An 18,606-nucleotide genomic window follows, 5' to 3' on the forward strand; every position below is an offset into this window, starting at 1 on the left:
TATATTGTTCAATGAACTCTTTCCAAATAATATATGTCATTCATGAAGCTTATTATTTAAAGCAGGGTATGGGACTCCAGTCGAGAACAAAACAAACTACTCCACATGGTGTAGCCTGTTTTCTCATTGTCATCTCTTTATATGACACTTCTTATAATGTGTTACAGTGACATATCATTGTAACAATGCTTATACCTCTAAATCTTTAAAATTGCTATCTAACCAGTTCCTCACTTGTATATGCACAATTGATTAGTGTGACAAAGTCCCTGATCATTATTTTTAACTTGGACATGCATCATTTTTGGATGTCTTGCACAGAATAATTCTTCAATAGGTCAGCTAAACATGAAAGAAACCAAGAAGAAATATAACCCATTTTGATCACTTGCCTGTAACAAGTGTTCAATGCTCACTGAAGCTCAAATGGCTTTTTCAGATTTTGACACTTGAAGGGTAACAGTTGGACTGTTATGCCTTTTATTTTAACAGCTGGACAAGAAGTAAATAAGTATCTGTTTACATACAGCACATTTAAGTTTTTAAAGGATTACTGCTTTTACTAACTACTGTAATTACTTTCTTTTTACTGTTCTAATAGGTCTAGAATATATTGTATGTAAAAAAGTGCATAAACAATACAGAAAGTTAATCTGATCAACAGAGTAGTGAGGTGTAAAGTGCATTTACCTTTTAAAGAGGCAAAATCTGAATCCTTTTTTGAAATAAGCAGGATGTCCTGCATAAGCTAAGGACATTATATGAGTGTCTAATCTTATATAAAAGAAGGACAGACAATATTTCTCTTCCTAGTGGAAATATATCTGCACTCTTTTTCCAACACTAACTGACATGAATAGGCTTCTAAAATTTCAGTAGGCCTTTAGTATGCATAGTTTTAGAAGAATTGCAGAAAAAATACATTTTGTTATAAATTGCAAAAAGCAATTTAGAAACCAAAAGGGGAAAAAGTGTTTAAAACAAAATATTTTGGTCCTTGTTATTGGTCCATCTATTTAACAATAAATTTCTCCCAAAGCTTGACTAATTTAAATATATGAGAAATAACCTACAGTAAAAATTTCACTCTTAAATAGTAAAAGTTTCATCTTGAATAAAAAAATTATTTTTAAAAACAGAGTCTATATCACCTCATTTCTGCTACTTCCAGAGCATAACTACAAATATTAACATTTTATAGCTTATAGTCATCATCTCAAACATAATGTAATAGGCCACAATAGGTTAGCCAGTTGAAGTAACCAGGGTGACTGCAGATAAAATAGTGAACAGTAGCTCTTCAATCTCTTTATCAGGGAGATTGCATGTTAGAATTTTTATAAACTCTGTTTGTGCCTAAAGTCACAATAAAATATGTTAAGAATTCCAAGCATCTACTCCTCTCTAAAGATGTTTCAGAACTGTTGCATCACTGGTTGAAGAAAGCACTGTTTTGGCCAAACAGGTGTCTCAAAGGAAACAAATATTTAGATTAAATAAATCCAGGCAAGAGATGAAATCTATCAGATAAAATGTTTTAGAGGGATTGAAATGTATAAAATCAAATTTTAAGAAGTTTAAGCAGGAAATAAGGCAAGAGCCAGAAAGAAAGATATGACTATTAGAGAAACACAAAATGAAAGCTTTGTTTATTATGAGAACAGTTATTGAAGAGTGAAAGATTCAGACCTGTGAAAGGTTCTCAAGGTACTGATTGCACAGATATCTTCTCTATTTATTCCATAAACAAAAATAAATTTAGAAATTAATTTTGGGTCTACTACCTCTTCCCTCAACTTCATGAAGAATGTTTCTCGTGAAGGTAGGGAAACGCCGATACCAAGGAGAATCCACTGCTGTTTTAAAATGCTACAGCTGTCACATGCTATACCTTAAATAACCTTTGGTAAAGAAGATTACAAATTATTTAATTGTAATCTCATGTCTCCCCTATAAATACCACCCCTTTAAGCTATAAACTTCAAAAGTTTGTAGACTGTGTTCCCTTGGGCTTGTGTGTTGTAGGGTTGGTATAGCCTGAATTTGCTTATGAAGTATCATGGTTGTATAACATGACAAGCTGCGAAAAAGTAGAAACAATAACAAAGGGCAAGGATACCCAAGTACACTACAGTAAACTAGCATGTGGAGGAACTGGGGAAGTGTGCACTTCAGTGAAAACAGAGTCAAGGTAAGAGATTATGGATTCTAACTCACTATCTGCCTCTGCATAATTTACTGCTTTTACCAGTGCACCAGCCTCTTTGGCAGGAGAGCATTACATAACTTGTTGAGCAAGCTGTGGCTTATAGCTGGTTATAAAAGGTTTTATTAACAAAGCTGTCAAGAAAACATCTCAGAGTGGATTCCACTCTTGATCTTTCAAAAAGAATGTGTTTCAGTATAGTAGGCAGATCTTGAAAGGATCTCTTGTGTTTACTCAAGATAAAACTACTCATCTTCTGTGTTTTCTTTTTACATTGCTTCATCTATTAAAGCACAAATGATATAACACCCTTAATTCAGATTTGTACTTGTTTACACATTTTAATGGCTTATGTTGCATACTCTGAAGGATGGGAAGAATAACAAAGCCTTAATTAAAAGATGTCTATGCTTCAAGATTTTGATGATTTTTTGTTCCTCATGAAAGCCATTACAAATGGCTTTAAAAACATAGCCATTTCTTAAAGACCTTAGAGTTCTAACATACAGTGTTTTTTTTTTTACTTTAACCTGTATCTGTACACAAATATGGGAAATAGGATGTATTACAGGTTTCTACAGAAAGCTATTAGGACTGAAAGGCTTACATAAGTTCCTCTAAATCAATGCATTCTGAAGGAGAAAGTAACTGCAGTTCTATAGTAAAAAGAAGTCTTCCAGTAAAACTAACTTCTAAATACTCTCACTATTTTTGGAGAGTGACTCATAACAGAAGCCTATCTTTAAACCTTGTGCAGAAAACATTCGTTCTGCTTTTATATACCACTAAGCTATCCTCATAAAGCTCTCTGGGCTCAGCTAAGATGCTGTGTAAAACAGATTTTAGAAGATAAGATCAAGGTCACACAAGTTGTGAAGTAAAAACAAACCTAAAAAATGCTAATACCATACTCTGTTTCTGCTTTATGGTAGCACTGCTTTATGGTAGCACACTTGCAGTTTAAGTTTAAGTCAGAGTAAATATTTCACTTTGAAAGAAGTATTTATTTTCAATTTGTGATATTCTGGCTAGAATCAACAGATTTTATGCTCCAGTTTCAGGCCTTTATCCCCTTATTCAGACTGCTTTTATTACCAGCTAGAGGCAGTTAAAGGCATGTATTTTTCTCAGTCTATAATGCCTACCACCTACCATTTGATGGTAATATGAATTCAATGAATATATATTGTGGGCTGGATCAGTAATTCACTGAGGGAGGAGTAAATTTACAACCAAACTACGAGCTCAAGTTTTGAGACATGACTACGTCACAGTTTTAACTACAGTCCTTTACAATTATACATATGCAGCTTCATTTCTGCATTCACCTTTCTGTGTGAAAAGAACAACTAATTCTCACTATTTTTCTGGAACGATGAAAACATAAATAAGAAAGTGGTTTAGCTTTATGGGGGAAAGGAACCTTCAGACAAGTGCAGTTTAAAACACTGGAAGACATCATTCATACAGATATTGAGCAGATGAAGGTATGTTCATCATTAGCAGCCAAATACTTTTTGATTTTTTTTTAAAAGGTATTACAAAGTCTTTCATGGACTTCACAGTATTTGTAAGCCCTCTTCCTCTCTGAAGAAAATCCCACTGCTAGAAGATTTTAAAACTTCTTTCAACATCTTTATTGCACCTTTCTCCACTATGTAGCTTAAGTAAGTCAGTATAAGTGTAGTTACAATAAATTACTTATAAGTTACACTTATACTGACATTTGCTGATGACAGCCAGAATGCGGAATATAGTGCAAATTAACATCCTGCATGTCTTTCTTTTTATACCTCTAATGTTTAAAAGCTTATTTGTATGTCCAATTTATTCAACTGAATATTCAAAATACACATTGAAAATCCATTCAGAAAAGCGTTGAAATAGGCTATACTTTATTTTTGTAAAACAAAATAAAATCCAATCAAAGGAGAGAAGAAAACACAGTGACGAAAGTATTTTCCAGATAAAAGCTTTTTTAAAAATGCAACAAGCACATTTATGGGTTGGTAGAACTCAATGTACAGTGTTAACTAAAGCATTGACTACATTTAGACATTTAGTTAGTTGAATAGCCATTCCTAAGGAAGTTGCAGGTCCCTGTGGAGTTTGTATGTTGTATTGTTTTTATTATAAGAATCAGGCTCAAACAACATGACTGTCTTCTATCTCTTAGTCATGTAGTATGATCATATTGTGGTAAGATCCAGAAGCTAGGTTTCTTTTACTATTATGGTTTAAGGTGAGATATTAATAGAGTTGAATGAGTAAGACACCTCTCAGAAGGGTCTGATGAGCACCACAACCCAGCTCAAAGATGGGATGAAACTGTGTAGCTAGGAACACAGAAGGGAAAGTGAAGCAGAGTTTCTCTGTTTTGGCAGGAGAAGGCCATTTAGACCAGTTCAGCTACAGATGAAGCTGAAGCCTTAGTCCATCCTTAAAAAACAAAGTCTTGCATGGTCTTTCACACCAACCTGTACCACCTCGATCTGCGTTTTAGATCAACTAGACATGAATTAACTGCTTTTCAAAAGCTCTGTGCTCAGACTAAACAGGATTTAATCTCAGATTACATGTAAATCCAACTGCAGACTTCAGTGGTTTAAAAACTGACCTATACATAAGTTTTGCTGACAGATCTGTGCTCCTTGCTAATTCCAGCCAGGTCCAAAAATACAGTACTCAGAATGGGCCTTACCAAAGCAACTTGAGCACTGCATCTTCAGATGAGAACTCACTTGCATCCCACTAGTTTGCATTTTATGCAGAGCAAATGCAGATTTCTGAAGAACACAATTCAGCACCACACAGAAATAACCAAGCCAGTTTTAGTATCCCAACCCCCAAAAGGCAGCATTTACAAGGCACTTTTACTTTAGTTAACTGACTCTGTTGAAAAGCAGAGTATTGGCCTAACATAACCTATATAGCCTATTTCAAACTTAAGGTGATGTTCATCAAGAACAACTAGAGTAAAAATGATTCACAATTAAACTGGTGTAGAACTAAAACAAAACTACATTTCTTGGTGTACAAATATTTTCCTACCAGTAAAAACCTAAGGTTTCATCAAAAAAAGGAGCAAGCTGGATTCAAATTCAAGCACTAATTCAATAATTTATTTTAGAACTTCAACATGATCTTAAACATACAAATGGGAGTTTTGCAATGTCTTCAGATAAATGTTCAAGCAACAGAAGTTACAAAGTATAAGTGAAAATTTAAATTTCCAATTTAAGTCTAAATTACATTTTAAGAGTAAGTTTACAATACAAAATTTAAACTCATTGCTATAACATTACTGTAGAGAGTTTGTGGAAGTGAAAAAAAATTCAGCTAAAGTTCAGCTCTGAAAACAAACATGGTGGGTTGTACTTCTTAAAGACAGTACTTCCAAGTGAAGAGATCTTGAAGGCAAAAGTAATTTGCTTTGACTGTAACTGAGAAATAGCATTTCAACAAATGTTGGGCTTAGTATATGAACAGTATAAAATTGAAAAATGCACTCAATACTGGAATGTACAGACAAGCTTAAACATTTGTATTTAGAAGAATTTAAAAGGATTATGCACTCAATCTTCATCTTTTCTTTACTATTCATTCTAGTATACATAGAATATGTAGTATATCCTTTGTTTTCTCTGATAGCTTACCTTATTTGCACTGTATTTTCCACTTCCCATCTCCTTTCCAAAGTTCAGTCTTCACCTAGAAAAATATGCAGTCTCATGTTATACTTCAGCTCGTCTTCATTAGAAAAATAGGATGCTAAACTTTTAACTGAATCTGAAATAATCCAACAGGACAAGGCTTTACAAGGCTTTACAAACATAAAATAACTGGGAAACAGCCTTTAAGCAATTCTCTTTTCAAAAGTATAAACTGAATCTGTGTAGGCCAGAATAGAAGTCTTGACTATTATATTAGCACAACTTCTTGAAATTGTGTTTTAACAAAATTAAATTCTATAATAAAAAAGATGACTTAATTTTTTTCCTTGATTAGTCAGGATGACTGTAAGTAGGTTAATCCAATATCAGATATTAAGGGCAGTAGCAACAGAAATACAGGAAGTTCATGATAATGTGTGTCGCAGGACGACCGACTATCTTGCAGTCCCGGACCGTGTGGCGCGAGGGAGGGGAGGAGGGGGAGAGGACATTTACTGCATGACTCCACAACTTGTTTCAAAGACCAAAATTTACTACAGAAGCTGCAATGGTACAAAGCAAGAATTCTTGTTAACAGAAGCTCAGCTCAAGTACAATACTTATTTCTAATTACACTAAAAGTTATGCTAACAGTAACTACTTAGCAAAGAGAAAAGGATAGCTAATTTATACTAACTGTGAATACCCAAATGAATGAACTAGGCAAACCAATTCTGATCGATCTTACCCACGCGTTGCCTCAGCGGCCAACGTACACTCAATCCCAGGGAAGCAGCTGCGGGAGGGCGTCCCCGTCCCGAGGGGCTCCGCAAGTTGGCAGACCCGCTGTCACCCGCGAAGAGCCCGGCCAACCTCTTTATGCCCTTCGGGGGAAGGTGGAGGTGGAGTCGCTAGGCCAGTTGCAGTTCTCTTCAGGCAGGCGCAGGCCCTGGCTCTTGGCTGCTGCAGGGTTCAACTCCTCCGTCCTTGTTATGACCATCGCACCCACGGTCACGGGCTGGGGGGGGGGGGGGGTGGCCGAACACCCCCAAGGGCAGGCTAGCTGCCTCGCGCACTCTTGAGCACTGAAGAGAGGAGTGTGAGTGACTGCGGATGACTGCTTTACTCTTGCAGTGGGGGTCCCAAGGAGAGATCCCGTAGCTGGGCTAGGAAGGAGTTAATTCCAGTCCGCAATGGGGCCCCAGCAGTGGAAGCAGGTGTTATCTCTCCGGGTCCTGAGGAGGAGGAGGAGGAGGCAGTCCCGACCACAGCAATTAGCACTGCCCCAGCAGTGAGAGGAGGCTTTTGTCTCTCAAGGTCCTGAGGCCCAAGCAGGCCTTGTCTCGAAGTCTTGACATCCTCCCTTTTGGAGTGTAAAACACAGGAATTCAGGCTACTTGTAACTGGCACCAAATGTGTATTGGGGGGGGAGGGGGGAAGCTGGGAGCATCCCCCCACAATGTGAAAAGGTTTCAGAAAGTTGTTTTAGAAACTTAGAAAGAAGCTTTTGTGTGTTTGCCTGAGATATGCGACCACCTAAGTGAAATTAGAAGTAAAAAAAAAAAAGTATATAAGCACATCTAAAAATGTTTTCCCTCTTTTATCAAAAAAATAAATCCTGGAACATACTAAACATGTAACCTCAATGTTGACTACTAATGGATCCTGGACTTTCACAGAGACCAATACTAACAGAAATCTAACCAAATGACAACTGTTGCAGAGTCAGACTATAGAGTTTCACTTCAAACAGTTACACATTGCTTATTTGTACCCAGTAATACAGAATGAACCATAAGCATAAAAAACTTTTTATAGTCTTGCCATAAAACCATTCATCTATACACATACTATAGGAACTGCAGAAGCTTCAACTATTTATATTTTGCTAATTATAGCTTCCTTTGGTAAACTAAAACAGGAATTGTAATATTAAAACACTGAATCCTGAGCCACTACTAGTAATGGCATGAAACAGAAGGTGGTATTCTAACAGGGGAAGGGGGAAAAAAAAAAAAAAAAACACAACACAACCTTGAAACTGTAATGGACACACAAAAGGAGGCAACAGGAGAGCAGTTAGGCCACCAACCTGAAACTTCATTTAGCAAATCCCAGCTCACTATGTAATCTTAAGTCAAATGTAATAAAGAAATTAGATACTGCAGTGCTAGACTCTCAGGACCTGATAACAATAATCAACTGGAACTCATAATGAGCAGCTTTTTTTCTTCACTGCTCTATAAAATCTAGTTTGGGGCTTTACTTATTATACATTCACTTCAAATTCAGTTTAAAGCCTCTGCTGTCTTGCACAAGATTGATTAATTTTGTTTTTAATTCACTGCTATACCAGTACTTGTAGCATATGAAAAAAATCCAACCACTTGAAATCTATTACTTAATCTCAATAAACTAGTAAAAAGCTTTTTTTACTTATATCCATTTTGCTGTATCTGTTGTAAAGTCTCTTCAAAATAATGGAGCGTGCATTGACATGACTGACAGCCTTGATGATAATAAATACTGTAAAAAGCCATTCCTGGGATAGCACTATTAATCATATCATACTCAGTTATTTTTGTCAAAAATACTAGTCATTGGGTTAATTGCAAGTTTTCAGGTGACTACCATCTAGTGGGCTCTACTGATTGAGACAGATCTTTTAATGATAGTGTAGGTGATTATATTCAGTCCATATTTACAGATTGCTTAGGCTGCTTGATTGAAAAAATTACTGATGAAAAGCTTGTCACTGAGGTTGGGATTGTTTCCTGGGATAGCAAACAAAATCCACACTCTGCTGCAACTTTCAGCTTCTACTCCATCTATGGCAATACTGGGGGCTCAGCCACCAACAGGAAGCAGACTGCAAGTCTGCTCTTGACTAATGAGTTAAGAACAGCCTGTCATGCACACTTTTTAAGTGTCAAAAGAGCACAGCTGTACCTACTTTGAAAATCAAAGGTATACCAAACTAACTTCTAATATATTGAAAATCAGTTGTATTTAGAATTTCTTGGGAACTATCCCCAGGATTCCCATTCACTCTCCATCCCTCTTCTTTTCTGAGGGACAGAGAGGCTGTATTATGAGGATTTAGGAACTTAGTGTTTTAGAATTATGGCTAACCTGTTTCATCATAGACACATACAGTCCAATTAAATAGACTACCACAGTCATAGCCTATCGGATGTTCAACATGCAGAAAAATCACCATTAAATATCAGATTTGTTCTCATTCGCTTACCTACAATACAAAACCTACAGAAATGAAAAAAGCAGCTATTCTTTGTGGAAATTTTTATCTCGTTATTGAAAGCAGCTAAGTTAGAGAATACTGTACATATTCACTGAGAATCGTTTCCCAACTATTTTCAGTAACTAGTTTACTAACTAGTAAAAAGTTTGCCTGTTGGAGGTTATAGGTGGAAAGGACTGACATGCAAATGCACTTTATGTCCATTCACACCCACTTTTTGCCATAATTGCTGTATAATTTCTTTGTGGGCCTGCCAACTGCCCCTAATTCTCTTCTCGTAATGAGCAAATGAACAGTTAAAGGATTTTTTTTTGTATATTAGTTTCTTTCTGAACTGACAGGAGGTAAAAACTAAACTTTTTCCTGAATGTAATGGAAGTCTCCTGAAATAATGTTAACCTTTGAGTTTAGGGTAGTCAAGATTAAAGAAAATGTTTTATTTTCTCCTGCAATCTGAACAAATAATCTCCACGTGTTCCCTGCAATCTTTATGACTTTATGACTCTAGCACTAAAAGACTTTAGAAATCTAGTGCTTCTTACCGTTACAAAAGTATCACGAAACATACAAATCTCATGCACTTGGCTATATCATTACCATAACATGGTAATTACATTCTCTCACCAGTACATCCACTTTTCAGGCTCCAACACTGCTTTGCCAGATACCTTACTCTGAAACATCACATCTGAACACAGGTCCAGGTAACCCCATTAGGTAAGGCTAAACTAAACATTCTTGGAAGCAAGTTTTATTGTTCAGTTAATTACTCAGATTACAATGATATATGTAAGTTGTTCTCCCAGGAATACGCTGCTAACATTGCCAGAACATCATTAAACACTCAGATTTGCCAACACTGTAAAAGGATGAGATTTGTACAGTTCTCCACATATAGGTGATAGCAGGCTTGAAACAGAGTGATTGCATAAAGGGAAACATCCTGTCTACTGTGGTGGTCAGTCTCATAAACTTTGTTTGAAAACAAGATCTATTCAACTGCATTTCACATGTATGATTGTCGCGTGAAAGGGAGGGACGGAAGGCCCTTCCTTATCTTTATAATTTACGTTTGCCTGCCAGAGCCCCCCTGTTTGAGGACTTTCCCTGGGTCAGTTTCGCAAAGTAAAAAGAATCTTTGTAATTTACCTTTGCCTGCCAGAGCCCCCCCTGTTTGAGGACTTTCCCTGAGACAGTTTCGCAAAGTAAAAAAAAGAATAAGGTTTTATTAAAGTGACAGATACAACAGGTTCGGAATTGCCGTTGATAAATGCACTTGCTGCTACAAATGTTCTTTCTATGAGCTCAAACTAACAATTAAGCGCTTTCAATAATAATATATTTTCCCGGGTAACGTCCAACGTTTGTCGGAGGCGCAAGTCTTACCAAAGAGGCGTCCCTGTTTGGGGGAGGGGAGAAGGAGGCTCGCTCGTCAGCAATCTCCGGTGAACGGTCGGCGGTTCAGTTTTCTTCCCTTCCAAAAACTTTAGTGAGCTATCCTCTGTTTTATAGTTGCTGAAGGTGGGATGTGGAAGCGCGGCAGACATACTTCATTGGCCAGATTGCCATTTGCGCGGTTGTTGGGGGTATGCCTCCCTTATTTACATATCGTTATGCAGCAAAGGGCGTGATTTTTAATATGGTAAGCAGGGATAATGAGGCTGGGGGTACTATAGGTCAACAGTTAGTCTGTGAGCAGCAATTATTTTTTTGGGATGCAACCCTTTGTGGTCAGGGGAGGACTGTGATACCTCCATATCGCTCCCTCCTCCGCCGTGCAGCTGGAACAAACTGTCTGGCCTTCACCAGCTAGTTCGTTACTCATGTTGCAAAAGGGTGATGTGCTTTGGCTGCCACGTACTGTTTTTCCCATGTGCCCCCTTATCTTTCTCCCTGAATTCTCTCTTGTTCCCACATCAATGATAAACACCTAATTTGTAATTCTGACAGTGCTTCAGCATGCAACAGGTATGTTGTTGGTCATTCACTACTACGACCTAGGCCAATATAACATCCTTGGGAACAGACCTTTAATATTGTAAAGACTTAAGAGATTAGAACTCAAGGAACCTAAGTGATAGATGATTCTTGATGTTGGAAATCTACATTTATTTCTTAGTCACCTGAAAGTTGCTCTTATGGCCCTGATGTCAGTGAGCTGCTCAGAAACTTAGCCCATTTTCAAGCTCTACTGGGATTCAAAGAATGCCTACCAGATGCTGGGAACCATGCACAACCTAACCAATACTGGCAGAGGAACAGACATAATCAAAAAATCTTACTTCTGCCTTCCTAGAGAAGCAGATCCTCACCCTAGATCTTCCCGACCATCTCAAGTTTCTTACTGAAACTGTTTAACCTTGTATAAATGAATTACTATTTATGATAGGAGAATAAAGAAGAAAAAATTATTCAGCCTCAATGTTCTAAGATAATCAGGCAGGTTACTATTTGAATACCGATTTTCATTTTCACAGTGATTAGAACAAGCACAAGCAACAGACCACAGAAACAAACTCACACTAGCTGTCTGTTGAGCAGCATTCAGTATGTTAGCATGCTTTGAGACTGCCTGTCAGAAGAGGCCCTGAGGTTACAGGAATAAAAGGATGACCAGGGCTTCAGTGCCAAATGGCTTCCTAGCATTAGGAGTTAGTGGGGTTTTTTTTGTTTTTTTCCTCCACATGCTCACTAACAGAAACACGTATAGGACACATGGGATACCTACAAGGCTAGAAAGCAGCATCTGAGATGAGGTTAAAATATTGGACACAGATGCCTAAGTCCCCTTTAGATCTTCCAAAGAAAGGACAACTTTTATTTCTGTAAGGATGGAGCATTCAAATCTTTGTGTACTGAGACTAAAGGGTTCAGTGGTTCTGTATTGTTCAGTGATTTTGTTATTCGCTGTGAGAATGCTTTAGAGGCATTTAAATGAGATGGTCTATTGTCTGACCAGATTGCCTCAACTTCGTATGCATTTGAAGCTCTTCCAAATGCTAAGCCTGAAATAATCACAATTATTAAGTAGAACATAATGGTTAAGACAGACATTGATTGGCATACTATGAATACCTAAGACTGACTAAAAGGTACATCAATGACCATTATAAATGACAGTTAGAATATTGTTCTGGCATTAGCACTTACATCTGACATAATGAGACACTACATTATTGTTATACATTTCAAAGTACAACTTTATGCAAGATCAAATTTCTATTCAACTTTGAAAGAGACTTGATTTTTCAAATCAAGTTAAAGAGTTACAGTTCTATTCCTGAATGTGACTGGAGATGATATCTTGGCTCAACTGAGCATACTGGCTCTTATCTCATGCCTAAACCTCTTTATGATTCACTAACCAGACATGTCTGTGACAGAAACCCCCAAGAGACCAGTATAGTAGTCTGTCTAAAATACAGTAGTATTAACACAAAGCACATCTCAGAGCCACTTTCAATTAAATAGCTCATCAAGGAGAATGAATTGATGGTGCTCACCTTTTGATAAAGCATTGTAGTAAGAGCACTTGCCCTGAAGTAGGGGATCTAAGTTGTATAACTTCCTCAGTCAGGGGAAATTCAAATTCACATTTTTAGCAAGAAAAGTCCATCAGAAAAAGAAGTGGACTCTGCACTTTCTCCTCCTGCAGATGGGAAACTATGTCAAAGAAACATTTAGGAGAGAGAGTATGAGGAACAAGATCATAGTCTGTCTATGAGAATGCCCCTCAAGTAGTGGAAGTCCTGGATTCAAATTCCCTCAGATTTCTCAAGTCTCTTGCTGAATTTTACTGGGGAGAAATGCTAGGATGGACACCCAGCTTGAGGGCTGAATCCTGAAACCTACTGAGAGATAGGCACCTTGCTTCAGTCTGCAGGAAAACAACTAAGATTGATTACACAGCCTGCTTTTGCCAGCCTAAGAGTGTGAGCTGTCACCAACTGGGTAATTCCCTGCCTTCCTCAACCCTCTCCTGTGTGTTGCTGCAGCCAACCTTGTGTTGATATTAACAACTGGGTTGTTGTATGGTAAACCAGACCAGTTTGCTGACCTGGCTGAAAATGCACTGGGGGGGGGGGGGAGTTAGAAAAAAAAGTATTAATTTTCAGCCAGATCAGCAAGCCGATCACCAGAACCAATTGCTCAACTGGAAAAGGGAATGAAAGAGAATGCCTGTTGGATGCCAGAGGGTGGCAGCAAAACCTTTACCCAGCTGAAACCACGCTCCAGAGATGGACATGGCTTAAAATATAACCTTGTCTTCAGCACTTAAGTATTAGCTAACTGTTCTCTGTTCAGTATAGTGGCTCTTTGTGGAACCCGTTATCACTAGCCTAACTATGCGCCTGGGAGCTTAATTTACAGGAACAAGGATGGTATTATACACGCACCTGAGGGCTTTGATGCATACTCCTTCAGCAAACAGCTGCAGTCAAATTGCCCTGGAGCTGTTTGTTACTGCTCTTTGATCAGAAGTTATGAACCCCACAGCAGAGCCAGGGGAAGGGAGTGCAGGCATCTGCTATTCTGAGTGTATTCAATTGGTAAAGTGCAGATGGAGGTCAGAGAAAGTTAAACTGCTGGATTTCATAATAAAGTAGTTTGGGTGCATGCATACATTCTAGTCTGCCACTCAGTTCTGGTATAGTAACAGTAATCTCTAGCAAACACAGAGAACAACAGCTACAAGAAGTAACACTGCAGCAAGATAGTTAAAGGCTGTCTGCTAACATCCTAAGCCCATAAGGCAAAGTAAAGTTACGCCCTAAAGTCCCATTTTGTGGCACTGCCACTTCCACAGAAATTGTCATACTTGTCCGAACTGCGATCACAGGACTTTTCATGTTGACAGCTTTGTAAGAATGGCAAAAAAAAAGAATTTAACTACAGTTACAGTTCACTGACACTGCAGCCACTCCGATACAATTTCATTTCCACTTCATAACACACAAGTTTTTCTTCAATAATGATCAACTAAATTAACAAAACCCACGTGACAGTTCAATATTGCCCATTAGTTTTATGTGTTTATAATACTTCTTACATTTATCCTTTTAATTTACAATGCTTTGCTTCATCTGTTACTGTAAATTCTTCAGAAAAAGAAAAAATCTTGCATAGATAAAGAATTGCTTGCTTTTCACTGTTCTGCCAAGGTGAGAAATTATTTAGAAAGTATTCATAACAGTCAAGGCTTTTCTCTTAAATGAGGCAGGTGTCTGTCTTCTGTAGAGCTCACCTCCTTTCACTCCCCAAAGTGTCAATTTTTTAATGATACGACACAAGGATTATTTTATATAACTGTAACAGGTTTAGTAAAGCAGTAAAAACTATGTTTGACACACAGCATTCTTGACAGAAAACACACGAGTGATGCAACAAAATAGGAAATTGTCAATTTTATATCGCTCTTCAATACTCAGGAAATAAGTGCTGCACACAGAAATATTTAGTTATGGAAAATTTCAGTTTCTGCATGCTTCTGTATGTATCAGCCCGCCAACGCAATGTTCATCCTTGCAGACTATCTAAGACAATCTAAGGATGAGTATCCAGGAGCAATGTTAAGCTGGCAGCACGGCCATTTTTATTTTCAAATAGCCTGTCACACTGTATTTGATAAATAACCACATATACCATAAAGCATTTATTTATGAATAAGCATTCATAGCCTAGCTAAGTATAATCCTAAATCTGTTATACCTAGTGGCATATTTCTTCTCAGTTTAAACAACTCCTCCCTCAGTCCTCAAAAATGCAATTTCTGTAGTCAGCATTAAATCACTAACACACTAATTCATTTAGGATAATAAAGTACTATTTTTTGATTTTTTGCTTGTGTTATGTTTTTATTTTACAAACAAAAAAACCTCTAAACTAAAAAAAGGTCAAGACAAATGACTAATTGCTTTGGTAATTATGCTGCTTTCACAAATCCTTAACATCTGGAATTTTGACACTCCCCTCCTAACCCTACTTGGCAAAATAATAATACAGGGCAGTTTATATCATGCATTCATCTTCAGCAAGAAAATTAACCAGCAGCTGAACTTGTATCGGTACAGTCAGAGCGCATCAACGTTGCATCCTGTGCAGCAACAGAGAATCTATACAGCAATTTTAAGTGATGGTTTTAAGTGAAATGATTGTGGCAACATAGCCTGTGGAAATTAACATGAAGGCAAATATTCTTCAGACCTTCAAATAATAATAAAAAAAATCCAGATCCTAAAATTCTAAGTGAAAGAAATTACTGAAGTTTATATTTCCCATTTCAGTTTTGCAAATACAAACTGATCATACGGCCGCTTAATATTATGTGGTAGTACTGTAACATGTACCTATGCATGTCACACTGAATGCCTGCCGTAACTTCATTTCTTTCATAAGATATTAAGTGGTAGGAAAAAAAGTTTACAAAAATATGCCAGTGTTTGACAAAAAGCTCATCTGTAACTGAGACCTTGTAAGTTTGTGAATTCAAATCACTGAACTTTCAATAGGGAAGTAGTTTAAGCATTTTGATAAGTGACAAAAAATTAAAACCAAAAGGAGGTCAGGGTATCACTGTGCGTTTTTCCTGTTCAGTTAGTTTGACATTCTACAAAGACTAAACACAGTTTACAAATACAGACAAAAGATGAGATTTAAGTTCACGTGCTTTCACAAATGCCTTTCTCCTGTATTAGTAGAGTTAGGTTCTATTACAATCTCCGTATGAACTTCGTCTGTCTTAGAAGAGTAACAACTTCAGGTTCTTCCAATCTGTATATAAGAATATTCAAATATACCATTGTCACCGACTTCTTGCTAGACTGAATTTCTTACTCCTTAGGATTTTCATATTTATATTTTCTTAGCACTTGTCATTTGAAATTCAACTGAATGGCGCAACTACATTAAAAGGGACAGAATTCTTTTTTTTCTTTTCCTTTTTTTTTTTTTTTAATATATACTTGACACAACAGGCAACCAAAACAGTTACATTTCAGGAACAAACAAGTACTAGTTGAAAAGTAACTTGGAGTTTGCCTGAAGAAAACAGTATGCAAGCATGAAAACAAGAAACTTCCTGTTCATGTCAGAACTCTGAAATTATCATTTCTAAATAATAAAAAAACCCAATACTTACAACAGCATTGCTGTTGTAAAACTCTACCCGGGCAAAATATAATCAAAAACTTCTCTTTCAAAGATTTTTCCCTGTCCTATTAGGAAAAAAAAATCACCAGTAACAGGAATTCCCTAAACAACTGGCACTTAAGTTGCTATTGCTCTTAGTTCATGGAACGCCACCTGTCACTGTAAACAGATCAGCCAATCACACCAACAGAGCATTACAACAGCAGGTGTATTTACCTACATTGATTCTAACTGTCAGGGGAAAAGAAGAAAATGAAAACTCAGTAAATACTGTTAAGTGCACAAACATCTAAAAATGTTCTCTGCCTGACTCAACAGCTCAAACAATAATAGCAAAACTAGTCATAAAAATCCTGAGATTCTGATGCATCTGCTCCACGGACACTTCAGTAATGTTCCTTTGCTGTAAATTTAATGGAACTTACACGGAGGAATGAACAGACCCCCTAGTGAAAACATTCGTAGTTCAGCACTTAATGTATAACATCCCACTTCTATATTAGAGCTAGAGTAAATTTAACTATATCACTCATGTTTTTTTCGCCACAGACTAGAGTTATTAGCTGTGAAATCCTACACATTTTGTTTCAAAACAAGAATAAATGAAGTTGTTAATGAGTGACAACAATCATGCAATAAGTAAACCTAAACAACACCTGTTAATAGAAGCATTTTAAGTTAAAAAACAATCAGTACCACTCTTGGTTTGACTTAAAGTAATTACAGATTTTCTCCAATTTATATAATATTACTTGTTGCTTCTATCTGAAAGACCAGCCTCAATTCCTCTAAACATCTGAATTATTCCCTGTTGAGGTAATTACAGACAAAGAGAAACATTTCAGTGGTAAACTCCTAACACTGAAATTACAGGGAAGTTTTCTTCAATAAACACATACAAGATATTGTTGGGGCTCATACAGATTTCTTTAATAAAGAACAATTCATGCAAAACATGGCACAGCTAGCTTTATCAATCAGACCATATAGCTAAGAAATTCTATCTTTTTCTGTCTACATTAGGTGAAGCAATAACTTGATAAGAAGCTTTGGAAACAGAAAAAGGGAGGGCAGCTAGCAGCTAATACACTTAAAACACTATAAAAAAATCCCTTATAGATAGGAAACATACAACTATGCCACTAACTTACAAATACTTATTTTCTGTAGTTTTATTCTGTAATAAAAGTTGCAGAGTAAAACCTTAAAAATACAAAATTCCTTGAAATCAGAAACAGAACTTTTTTTGCAATGACAGCAGAAACCACTGTATAGTTTTTGCTTGCTTTTGACAAAAGTTTGTATTTGTAAGATTTTTTTTTAAAGAAAGCATGAATTCATGTATCTGCTCAGCATAAGAAAACAGCAATACTTTAAGAACCTTACAGAAATATTTTTAAGACAAAATACTAAGCAAATAGTTTAATTCATAGGTTCAGTCCACATCATTGGAAAGGTCTATTTATAAATGTTATATTTCAAAATACTGTCAATTGAACAATATATTCAAATAATTCATGCAAAGTAACCCTCCTAATTATAACTAATTAACACAACAAAGCCACCCACATTATTATACCAGATGTATTAGTATCTCATGGAAACAAGTAATTTTCTTCTCATTTACAGTAATTTCAAGGATGCACTGGCTATGCAGTAAGCAAAAATTCTGCTTGAAGTATATTTTCACAGAGCAATCAGGAGTTTTCAGCATGGGTAGGCATAACCCTTTGCTGCATATGCTAGCTAAAACCAAGACAGAGTTGCATAAGCACACCAGAAAGCAATCCATGGATGTTCCCAAGCTCTTCCAAAAATGAATCCTATTGGCTTCAGCTGCAGCACTCTTAGCTGCCAGTACTGAACCACTTACATTCACTTTTAAGGTACTAATCACTGGGCTTTTTGTTAATCCATTTGCATTTGGTTGCTTCAATTTATGAGTACAGATGCTGTTCTGTCCACTCCAACTAAAGATACATCAGCCATGGCAGAAGGGTAGTAGGTTGGACAGGTAGAAACTTTATCTTAAACCACTGTAGATATATTCAATAAGAGCTCCTCTGACAAAAGCTGTGTGGCTTTTGCAAAGTGTGGCCTGCACTGAAATCTGTCCTATGAAATGCTCTAAAATCCAGTGACAGCAGCAAATCCTCCAAATAAACAATTTTGTTGACGAAGTTTAACAGCAGGCCATTAAAGAGGGCTATTCTAGTTTGAAAGTTTTTTCCCAGCTTTTAAACATACCAACTTGGAACATAAGGCAATGATCATTCTAAGGCACAGTATACAAGCATCAAAACAACCTTAGTTATAAAGGATAAACAGAAGTGTGC

General features: G+C 36.8%; 1 long non-coding RNA gene across 2 annotated transcripts in view; it reads right to left on the bottom strand.

The window, feature by feature from the left end:
• Positions 1 to 11,127, bottom strand: part of LOC136992262 (uncharacterized) — a 17,008-nt gene extending 5,881 nt beyond the window's left edge. Inside the window, exons 1-3 of one of the 2 annotated variants that reach the window (XR_010884409.1) lie at positions 10,508 to 11,127; positions 6,608 to 7,222; positions 5,489 to 5,917 (exon numbers count right to left, since the gene is read on the bottom strand). This is a non-coding gene — a long non-coding RNA (uncharacterized lncRNA). Of the gene's footprint in view, positions 1 to 5,488; positions 5,918 to 6,607; positions 7,469 to 10,507 lie in introns of those variants that run through there. The other variant, XR_010884410.1, reaches the window with a different exon arrangement.
• Between the last annotated feature and the right edge of the window lie 7,479 nt (positions 11,128 to 18,606).

Source organism: Apteryx mantelli, chromosome 5 (assembly GCF_036417845.1).
Source record: "Apteryx mantelli isolate bAptMan1 chromosome 5, bAptMan1.hap1, whole genome shotgun sequence".
NCBI classification, from domain to species: Eukaryota; Metazoa; Chordata; class Aves; order Apterygiformes; family Apterygidae; genus Apteryx; species Apteryx mantelli.